The sequence below is a fragment of the Sarcophilus harrisii genome, chromosome 3, assembly GCF_902635505.1.
Source record: "Sarcophilus harrisii chromosome 3, mSarHar1.11, whole genome shotgun sequence".
NCBI lineage: Eukaryota > Metazoa > Chordata > Mammalia > Dasyuromorphia > Dasyuridae > Sarcophilus > Sarcophilus harrisii.
The window spans coordinates 305944094-305956078 of NC_045428.1; positions in this window are offsets into that span (position 1 = coordinate 305944094).

The following is an 11985-nucleotide window of genomic DNA, read 5'->3' on the forward strand; positions in this document are numbered from 1 at the left end:
TGAGATCAGATTTTAACTCAGGTCTCCCTGACTTCAGGGCTGGTGCTTTATCCACTGCACCAACTAGCTGCTCCAATCACCATCTTTTTTTTTTTTTTTTTTTTTTTTATTTAATAGCCTTTTATTTACAGGATATATACATGGGTAACTTTACAGCATTAACACCAATCACCTTCATCTTAAAAAAAAAAAAAAGCTTCCTTTGAATTTGTCCACTCAAACCATTGTACTAGAACTCTCCCTTTCACAATTGAACTTTTAGAAGGAGCTGTTTATACTTACTGTGTTGGTTTCCTTCTCCCCCACTCACTTCTAAACTCGTTGCGATCTAACTTCTGACCTCATTACTTCCCTGAAACTTCTCTCCCTAAAGTTACCAGTGATCTTTTAACTTCTAAATCTAGTGTCCATTTCTTAGTCTTCATCCTGCTTGACCTCTCTATCACTGTTGATATCCAGTACACACTTGCCCTGAATATTCTCTTCTCTCTTGCCTTTAGGGACATGGCTCTAGACAGGTTTTATTCCTTCCTACCTGTCCAACCACTTCTGCCTAATCTCTTTATACTGGATCCTAATTCATCTCCCACTCATTATATGTGGGAGTACCCCAAGGCACAACCCTGGCTCCTCTTCTCTTTTTATACTTTCTTATTGATCTATTCTGCTTCCAATGGATTAATTATGATTATGAAAATAACTCCTAAAGCCCTAATCTTTCTCTTGAACCCAACTGGATACCTCCATGTAGTCCATCCAGAACTTCAAACTCATATTCAAAATGACTTATCTTTTTTCTTAGACTTCCTCCAAATCTCCCTATTTTTATTGATATCACCATCATGTAATTTAATGATAACATGGTATATTGGAAAGAATCAGATGACATGGGTTCAAATCCTACCTCTGACACTACTTATGTAATCTTAGTGAAGTTCCTCAATCCCTTGAGCCTCAGTTTCCTCAACTGTAAAAATGAAGGGTTTGGCCAGATGACTTCTGAGGTTTGGCCAGATCATTTCTGAGGTACTTTCTAGCTCTAGATCTGTGATGTCTATCCACTTACCCAGGTTCTCAATCTCAGAAGCATTCTTGATGCTTCTCTTTTGCTTATTTTCCCTTCTCCCCCAACCAAAATATTTGTGAGGTTTTACAGATTGTACCTCTACAAAATTTAAAATTTAAAAGATTTATTTTGGCTAACCATGGGATCATAGAGCTAGAGCTAGACAGGACCTCAAAAGTCATGGAATTCAATCCCATCATTGATAGATGAGAAAATAGGAAATTCAATGATTTTCCCAGGATCACACAATTAATAAACATTATTAGCAGGAGTTAAATTTAGGTCCTCTGATTTGAGAGTCAATGTTCTTTCAACTGTAACATATTGTCTCTGTGTCTGTCCCATTCTCTCTACTCATTCAGGCATCCCGCCCATATCAGGACCTTGTCATATTTTAACTGGACTATGGAAATAACAAATAGCACAGAAGAGATTTGAACTTAAGTTCTGTGACTTCAAGATCAATGCTTTTTCCACTGTATCATGATACTTCTCTTTACATTTCTGCTTTAAAATTGTGTTCTACTAAACTGAGGCTGATGTATCATTTAAGTGTGGGAACTCTGAGTTATAGCAGGGCTAAAGCCAATTGTATGCCTATACCATATCTGGTGCCAATATGATGATTAGCAGAACAGAGATCCACCAGGCTGTCAAAGATGGAGGAGGGAGTGGGATGGCAAATTAGCACAGATAAGAAAAATAAAGCAGGATAAAGCTTTTGTGTCAATCAGTATTGGGATTCAGGTCCATGAGTAGCTTCTGGGCTACATAAACTAGAGAAACCAAGTTTCAAAAAAGTAAAATGAAATTATATTCTTCAATACAATCCCTTTTGTATGTAATAATTCTTCAAATACTTGAAGACACCATCAATACTCCCTTCCCCCCTCCAAGACATCTCTTCTCCTTTCTCCAATTTCTTTAGCCAAATTCTCTAGTGCCAGACATGTACCATCTTATTTCTGTTGGCACTCTTCCCTAATCAATACTCCAAATGAAATTTGACTAGAAAAGAGTACAGCAAAACTTTGGCCTCTCTCATTGTGGACATTGTATCTCTGGATGCACTCTAGGATAGTACTGGAGGGATGGTCACTGGTCATACCTCTCCATTCTCATATTTGTGAAGCTGATTTTTTTTTTAACTCTAGCAAAGAATTTTACATTTATCCCTAGTTAATTTCATTTTACTAATTTTGACCTATCATTCCAATATGCCAAAAAAAAAATTTTCAGCTCATTACTCTATTTTCAAATGGCTCTGTTTTTTAGACAAGCAAGCTAAGACCCAGAGACAAGAAAACGAGTCTCAGAGAAGCTGAATGATTTGCTCAAGATCATCCAGGCAGTAAATAGCAGGGGTAAATTATTAAGAGTCCAAGGCAGGATTTGAAGCCAGGTCTTCCTACTTCAAATTCCAGCACTTTACAATATGTTTTACTATCTTTTAGCAACAGCTAGAAGGAAGCTCCTTGCAAAGAATTCTGATTCAAAGCTTCTCTGAAACCAAAAATGTACAGTTTACAATTTACTTATGAACTGACCATAAGAGAAATTATATTACCCAAGTTAGAAAATAAAAAGCAGGAGATGCAGGCTATCCTCTGCCCCAGAAATCTACTTGAACTTAAAGAAAAATAAGGGAGAGCAACTAGGTGGTGCAGTGGATAGAGCGCCAGCCCTGAAGTCAGGAAGACCGGAATTCAAATTTATTCTCAGACATGTAACAGTTCCTAGCTGTATGATCTAGAGCAAGTCATTTAATCCCAATTGTCTCAGCAAAAAGAAAAAAGAACAAGGTAGAATAGATATTAACTGGGAATAGCAAAAGTTTATTGAGAATGGTATCTAATTCTACTTAGATGTTTATATTTCTTTAAATATTACTTTTAAATATGAAGTGAGTAAAACTGAGAGAACATTGTACACAGCAACAAATTTATGTGATATTCAATTCTGATGGACTTGGCTCTTTTCAACAATGAGGTGATTAAAGGCAGTTCCAACAGTATGTTAGAGAAAGCCATCTGCATCCACAGAGAGGACTATAGGGACTGAATGTGGATCACAACTTTTCATTTCCACCTTTGTTGTTGTTTGCTTGCTTGTTTTTTTCTTTCTCATTTTTTCCCCTCTTTTGATCTGATTTTTCTTGTGTGGCATGATAAATGTGGAAATATGTTTAGAAGAATTGTACATGTTTAACCTATGTTGGATTATTTGCTGTCTGAGGGAGGGAATGGGGAAGAGAGGGAGAAAAATTTGGAACACGAAGTTTTGCAAGAATGAATGTTAAAAACTATTTTTGCATGTATTTTTAAAAAATAATAAGCTATCATTATTAAAATATTACCTTAAAATGTACAAAATATATTAAATTTAACAAATAAAAAAAGAGAACAAATACACAGTAAGCACCAATATGTGCTAGGCATTTTGCAGATATTATCTTATTTGAAACAGTAACCTTGGGAGGAAGGTGCTATATTCCAATTTGACAGTTAAGGAAACTGAGGCAGATAGAAGTTAAATAATTTGCCCAAGGTCACATAATATTAAGTGTCTCAGGCTGGATTTGAACTTGATCTTCTTGACTCTAAGCTTAGTGCTTTGTCTGATACTCCACCTAGTTTTCCTGCTTGGACAGGGAAGTCTCATGGGTCAAACTATATGTCAATGGAAATTACTTTTTCTTGTAATGTATATTATACCAATAGTGAACAACCTCTTCTTTGAGTTTTTCACTCCAGCCTCTGCTACTTCTGTACCCCACCTCCCGTCCAACTTTTATTACCTTATATATTTTCTTTTCCCCTATTAGAATATAAACCACATAAGATTAGGGGATGGAATTTGTAATTTTATTCTAAGCATTTAGCACAGTACTTGATACATAGTACATGCTAATTTTTTTCACTCATTCACACAAAGAAGCCTTGAAGATTTTTGAAAAGGGGAGTACATTGTCAGACCTATGACTTAGGAGTGCTATTTTGACAACTATGGAATGGATGGATGGAAGGAAGAAGGATGAGCTTAGAGTTAGGAAGACCAATGTAACAATAAGTTCAAAAGAGAAGTAAGGAAGGCTTGAATGAGGGTGGTAATGGTGTTCATGGAGAGACAAGGATAAATATTGTTAACATAAAATCAACAGAACTTGGTAACCTCTTAGCAACATGAGAATTGAAAAGAAAAGTATGAGATGACTGAGGTTATAAATCCAGGTTCCTAGAAGAATGGTGTTGCCTTCTAGAGACGTAAGCAAATTTGTAGGAGGCTCAGTTTTAAGGGAGGAAATAATACTTTCTCTAATTGCTACATCACACTGTTGACTCATCTTAGGCTTGTAGTCCACTAAAACTCCCAGATATTTTTCCTATGAACTATTTTCTAAACCTCTTTTCCCTCTCCTGCCAATTGCTTTTCACTCAAATATAGGACTTTAATTTTATCCCTTTAAATTCCTTTCTTATCATATTCAATTCACTGTTCTAGCTCACTGAACTTGTTTTGGATTTAAAATTTGTCCTGCAGTGTATACATTATCCCTCTCAGCTTTGGGTCATCTGCAAAATTAATAATTGTGCCATTAATTCTTTTTTTATTAAAGCTTTTTGTGAATATATGCATTTATAATTCTTCAACATTAGCCATTGCAAAACCTTGTGTTCCAATTTTCCTCCCCTTCCCCCATGCCCTCACCTAGATGGCAACTAGTCCAAAACACATTAAATATGGTAAAAATATATGTTAAATCCAATATATGCATACAATGTGCATACATTATACAATTATTGTGCCACACAAGAAAAATTAAATTAAACCAATAAAAAAAAAAAAGAAGAGAGAGAACCAAAATAAAATGCAAGCAAACAACAACAAAAAGAGTGAAAATGTTATGCTGTGATCCACACTCAGTTCCCACAGTCCTCTCTCTGGGTGTAGATGGCTCTCTTCATCACCAAACAATTGGAACTGGTTTGAATCATCTCCTTGTTGAGAAGAGACAAGTCCATCAGAATTGCTCATAGTATAATATTGATGTTGCCATGTACAATGATCTGGTTCTGCCCATCTCACTCAGCATCAGTTCCGGTAAGTCTCTCCAGGCCTCTCTGAAATCATCCTGCTGGTCATTTCTTACAGAACAATAATATTCCATTACATTCATATACTATAATTTATTCAGCCATTCTACAATTGATGGACATCCATTCAGTTTCCGGTTTCTTGCCACTACAAAAGGGGCTGCCACAAACATTTTTGCACATGTGGGTCCCTTTCTGTGCCACTAATTCTTTTATCCACGTTACTAATAAAAATGTTGAATAGAACAGAGCCAAGGACACATTCTGGGACATTCCATTTGGGATCCACTGATCTCTTCTCTTTGATTCATTGAGCTTAGAATCCTTCTAAACATACTATAATCTTTGCAATTTCTCCATAACAGTGTCATGAACATCTTTGCAGAACATATTGCTGGAATCAAGACCTACAACACTACCCTCTCTTCTAGGAGTTGTATTTTGGAAGATAAATACCATCAGTTCCTTCAACCATTACATGTTTATTGGTTGATAAAAAACATAAATTTTTTTTTAAAGCATTCTAAACATTACTATCTTTTATACATACTGCCCTCTTGGTTCACATTAAGTTTTAAATCTTACATCTTTTCCCCATAAATGTCTTTCAAATCATAGTTCCTCCTCATGTATAATCAGCTTTTTTTTTTTTTTTTTAAGTCCAAGCATAGAATCTTACAATTGTCTTTGTTGAATTGTATCTTGTTGGTTTGATTACCATGGAACAACCTATTAAGATCATTTAGAATCTTATGGGATCATCTATTTAGAAGCAAAATGGATCTGAATCCAATCCCTTTATTTTACAGGTGAGGAAACTGAAAACCAGAAAAGAAGCAAAACTGCATATATTAAACATTTAATGTGTACCAAATCTTTTACTAATGTCTCCTTTAAATTTTACAACAACCTTGGGAGGCAGGTGCTATTATTATCCCCATTTTGCAAGATAATCAGAAGTTAAGTGGCTTTCCTAGGGTCACATAGCTAATAAGTGTCTGATGTCTCTCCACTGTGCCACCTAGCTGCCTCTAGGTCAATAAATCAATAAATCAATCAATAAAACTCAATAAATTAGTTGATTTGTCCATGGGATTTGAATCTGTGACTTCAAATACTCTCCATTTCAATCTTGATTCTGTTTTCTGTAATGTGAGTCAACCCTCCTAATTTTATTTTATCTAAACATGTGATAAGTTTTCTTTTTACACCTTCAAATCATGAAAATAAAGTTTTAATATATGTGGATTACTATTTAATATATGCAAATTACTTGAAGTCATTCATATAACCAACCAATCAGAGGTGTACTAGTAAATGTTTAATGACTGATTAAAAATATTTTTCCTATAAAACATTTCTAAGTTTGATCTGCTCTATTAAATTTTTCTCCATCACTTTCTTAAAACTAGATAATCCGAAAAAAGAATGTTAAGTCCTAATTAGTAGCTTTTGCTGATTTCTGTTGTGTAAATGCTCTTGCTGAGAATTCAATATGTAGCTTTTCAGCGCCAGTACCAGGATACCCATTTATATAAAGCACATACATCAGTGTATGGCCCATGGTTACTATTCCTATCCATAGGATTTAGAGGGATGGGTAATCTGGTCCAGCAGAGGAAAACTGAGATACAGAAAAACAAAGGATTTGCTTGAAATCCCACATTAGCAAAGCCATGCTTTCCACATGGATAACTGCTATCCATGGATAGGAAATAATTAAAGCTGCTCACAGTCCCAGGAATAATTGTCAGAGAAGGAAGAAGAAAGGACAACTTTTGGTAACAACTTTGTGGAGTTATCTGAAAGTTAGAAGAAGCTTCCCCTTCTTTTGAGCATCCCTGCATTATAGATGATTACTGATAAGGGTGGTATGAGTGATGAGAATCAACAGAGCTGAGAAACCTGAAGGAGATTCTGCAAGTTTCTCCCAGGCAGTTTCTGAGAAGATCTGGTAAGACTTAGAGGAACTAGATATTTGGTAAGATTTTAGAGCAATTGGATTGTTGAGCTGTGTCAGACTCCAAAGGGGCATCTCTGGGTTAGCCAATAATTACAAAAAAATGCCAGGGATATACAAAGGCTCCTTGCTACCACCTAAGGAATGAATGAATGAGTAGGACTGGGGAAGAAGGGAAGAGGAGGTTTCTCTTCTGCAAACTGTGACCCAGACTGTAGCTTTGACCTTTGTCAGTCCTCCTTTTCTACTGACTCATCAAACTCATTTTGCTGCCCTGGAATGCATGGATTTATTCTCTATGGTGTGAGGCAACTTGGGATAAAAACCCTACTCAAGTGGGTGAATTCAGGGCATAAGAGTTTGTTGCATAAGCCAGCTTGGTCCAGGTTCACACAATCTGGCTTCTCAGTTTTTTATTTAACCTTATTCTACCTTTAAGTCAACTGGGATTTTCTGATCAAAATGGATAATTTTTGCATTGAAGACAAGGAGCAAACAATTGAAGCTGCATGAAAGGAATAAGTCAACTTCTTAAGGCAAATTTATTTGAGTGAGAGGGAGCCAGGGCTATAAGAGATGTGGAGAATGGGAAGAAAGCACACCTGGTAGCTTCTGCTTATTCTTTATAGATAGATGCTAAAAAGCAGTTGTTTGTCTAAATGCTGTCAGTTCCTTCTACATTTCAGAACCCCAGAAAAAAAAAACCACACACATTCTCTCTCTCACTGACACTCACCATCCTTCACATCCAATCCTATTAGTGCTTGCCAATACTGTTTTTACCTTCACAACATATTTCATATGCATCCCCTTCTCTCCTTTGACCTGCTACCAATTCTTGTGCAGACCTTCTTGTGCAGAACCGGCTGGTGGGTCTCTCTCAAGTCTCTTCCCACTCTAATCTATTTTCCATTCAATTGTCAAATTAATATTCCTGAATCAAAAGACTGACCATGTCACACACCTGTATTTGCCGCCATCCCCAGTTCAATAAACTCTGTCTTATTACCACCAGAATCAAGTAGAAAGTCTTGTTTGGCATTTGAAATCTTTCATAATCTGGCTCTTTCCTAACTTCCAGTCTTTTTATACCTTATTCCTCTCTTCTCTATCCTCAGACCTCAATGTATTCTTTAGGTCCCAGTAATTTTGGTCTCTTTGCTCTTCCTTGCACAAGACACTCCATCTTCTGTCTCCGTGCATTTTCCATGACTATTCTCCATGACTGAAATTCTTTCCCTCCTCATCCCCACCCCTGACTTCCTTGAATTTCAGATAAAATTCCATCTTTTATGGTAAGGCTTTCCTAATCCCCCTTCATACCAATGCTTTTTCTTTGTGATTATCTCTATTTTATCCTTTATGGATCTCGTTTGTACACATTCGTTTGCTTGTCATTTTTACCATTAGATTGTGAGCTCCTTGAAAGCAAAGATTATGATTTTTGCCCTTTTTTGTATCCGTGGAATTTAGCACAGTAGTTGACACAAGTAGGTGCTTAATAAGTGCTTTCTTTCCTCTTCCTTACCTACTGCTTTGTCCCAGTCTTTGAGGAAATCTAACCCTTGTGTGAAGCAAAGGACACAAACCAGAAGTGGAGACAAAAACTACTGGCCTCATAGAGTCCTGACACCAGAAGTTAATTCCTTAATTTTTTCTGTGTGTGACGCATAGAACCTCCAATTTCAGCCCTTTTCCCAGGCACCAAGCCTAGTTTGGGTTCCTTAAAACTGCTGCCCTAGTTCCTGCCTTTACTCTTCAGCTTTAGACTGTTGTAAAAGTTCATACCTCCTATCCCACAGATCATTCATTGGCCCTAAATGATCCTCCCACCATTGTTCTGACTCTTCTCAGTAAAATTCCTGGCCCTTCCCTACATTAACATTCTCAAAATCTGCATTTACATCATACCTACCTCATAATATGTCTCTAATCTATCTTAAAAAGGATTACAATTATGATACATCTATGTTTGGGATAAGTATGCCTCATAAGGGCAGACTGCCAGTGTCCTCCTTCACCCTAGGCACACAGGAACCAGGTTTGGAGATGCCACGCAAGTTATGTCCATTCACTCAAAAGCATTTATTAACTTGTATGTTTCAAGAATTTTGCTAGGGGTTAAGGAAGCAAAAATAAAGGTAAAATAAAATAAAACAAAAAAAGGGCTTGCCCTCAAGGAGCTTACATGCTCTTGGTGAGTTGAAGAACATAAAACAGATAAATAAATTCAAAATGTGTACAAAATAATTTAAGGGGTAAAGGGGAGTTAGGATTTCATTCGGGAAGGGACTGGAGTTGAACCTTAAAGAAAACTAAAGATTTGATAAGGCAAATGTGCAGGAGATGAGTTCTCACAGACATGGCGACCAGTTGCTTATAAATGGAGATGAAAAATGGAATGTTGTATGTAGGAAAACAGGAAGTAGTCCAGTCTGTCTCTCCAGAAGATGTCATTCAGAATTGGAGATGGGGATTCCAGAGGGCACATGTTGGTTAAAATTCATCATCTGGAAATGGCCAACACTGGACACCATTTATTTAATCCCCGTGTGTTTCTGGGCTCAACTCTTGACTAGGCAATATGAAAATAATCAGATATTAGTTTGGGGGTAATGTGGAACTACAGAATAGTAGAAAGAGCACCATACTCTATCTGGAGTCAGAACCTGAATTAGAATCTTGCTTCTGTCATTTATTGCTTATGTAAAAAAGCTAGAAGACTTGGTGTCAGAAGACCTATGAGATGCTGACCAAGTCATATACTTTCTGTCTGCATTGATTTCTTTATCTGTAAAGTGGAGATAATAATGTTATTTATATCCCATGATTGTTGTTAGGATCAAATGAGATGATATTTATGAAGGGGTCTGTTAACCTTAAAGTGCTAAATCGATTTGTGACCTCAAACAAGATAGAAACTCTCTGAGTATCAATTTCTACATATATATATGTGAGGGGGTTGTCTTAGATGACCTAAATCTTATTATTATTTGGAAACAAAGGAACACATAGCAGAGAAAAAATATGACTTTGCAAATAAAATGAAATGAAATTCAAGATTTGATTTTTTTTAACTGTGTTCTCAGCAAAGGGAATTTAATTTGACTCCATTTATTTATCAAATTATTCATTTATTTAGCACTTTCTATGTATCACACAAAGTGATGGGTATCGTGTATACAAAGAGAAAAAGGAAAACCATTGCTGATTTCAAGTAGCTTATATTATACTGGATGGAAATGACACATACACAGAAACATATGGAGAGAAAGACTGAACCTAGAAGGCACTAGGAGTACATGTAAAGAGCATCAGTGGATAAAATCCTGGACTTGAAGTTAGAAAGAGCTGAATTCAAATATGACCATGGATAGTTATTATCCCTGTAACTGGGGGTGGAGGGGTGGGAAGGGGAGGGAGAGAAAGAAGGGTAATCACTTAATCTCTGCCTCATTTGCCTCATCTGTAAAATATGGATAATTATAACATCTACCTCCCAGAGTTGTTGTAGAGATCCAATGAGATAATGTTTGTAAAATGCTTAAAAAATTTTAAAGAGCTATCTAAATCTTTGCTATTATTATTATTACTACTACTATTTAATTGACATAAAAAACTACATATAACTAAATGGTCATAAGATAGAGTTCTGGTTCTGGAGTTAGGAAGACCTGAGTTCATATCTGGCCTCAGACTCTTACTAGCTATGTGACCCTGGACAAATCACTTAACTCAATTTGCCTCAGTTTCCTCATCTGTAAAATGAGCTGGAGAGGAAAATGGCAAACCACTATGGTATCTTTGCCAAGAAAATCCCAAAAGGGATCATGAAGAGTATGACAAGACATGTCATTTGGCACCCACTCTACAACTTAACAGTTTTAAAGATTGTCTAGAGCACCAAAAAAGTGACTACAACTTGAAGCTTTTCTTGGGGAAAATTTGGAAAGGAGGAAATTTGAGAAGGATTTTATGCTCTAAGTCCTAGGATTGCAAGGACTTTAGGAGTATAAGATGAAAAAGTCTAGAGTTCTATCTCTTGAAGGAAGGAGGCAGATCCGCCCTTTCTGCATAGTGCTTTAAGACAGAAATTCCTAATCTGAGGACACTAGGAAGTACAAGGAACATGTGGTAAATAGCAATAATATACTAGGAAATATTCTAAGTCATAATAATAGTGAAAAAATGTATATACTGAAAAAAGATTTCTTCATGACATTGTATATAGCAACAGTGAGATTATGTGATGATCAACTATGATAGATTTGACTCTTTTCAGCAATTCAATGATTCAAGGCAATTCCAATAAATTTTGGATAGAAAATGCCATCTGCATCCAGAGAGAGAACTATGGAGACTGAATGCAGATTTTAGCATATTATTTTCACCTTTTTCTATTTTTCTGTTTTTTTTTCCTTGTGGTTTTTCCCCTTTGTTCTGATTTTTCTCATCCAATATGACACATATGGAAATATGTAAAAAAGGAATATGTGTATCACTTAAAAATAAAATAAAATTTTAAAAAAATTTTTATGAATAATCTATTTCTTTTATTTTTTACATGCATATATGTGATCAATTCTCGAATTTATTTACTCATATTGAGAAGAGAATATGGGAAGGTTTACCAAGGGGAACTTCAAAAAGATTCAAAAATTTGTTTTAAATTTTTACTTAGGGTTCTCTAATTTGCCTCTTTCCTCTATGTGGAGATGATACTTCTGCTCTTAACCAATCATCAATATTGACTGGCTTTACCAAACTACGATAATAAAGTTAGAGATGGAATGTTCCTCAGAGGTCACCCAGTCCAACTTTCATTTGAAAAATGAAGAAAAGAAGACCCAAAGCAATTATACCAG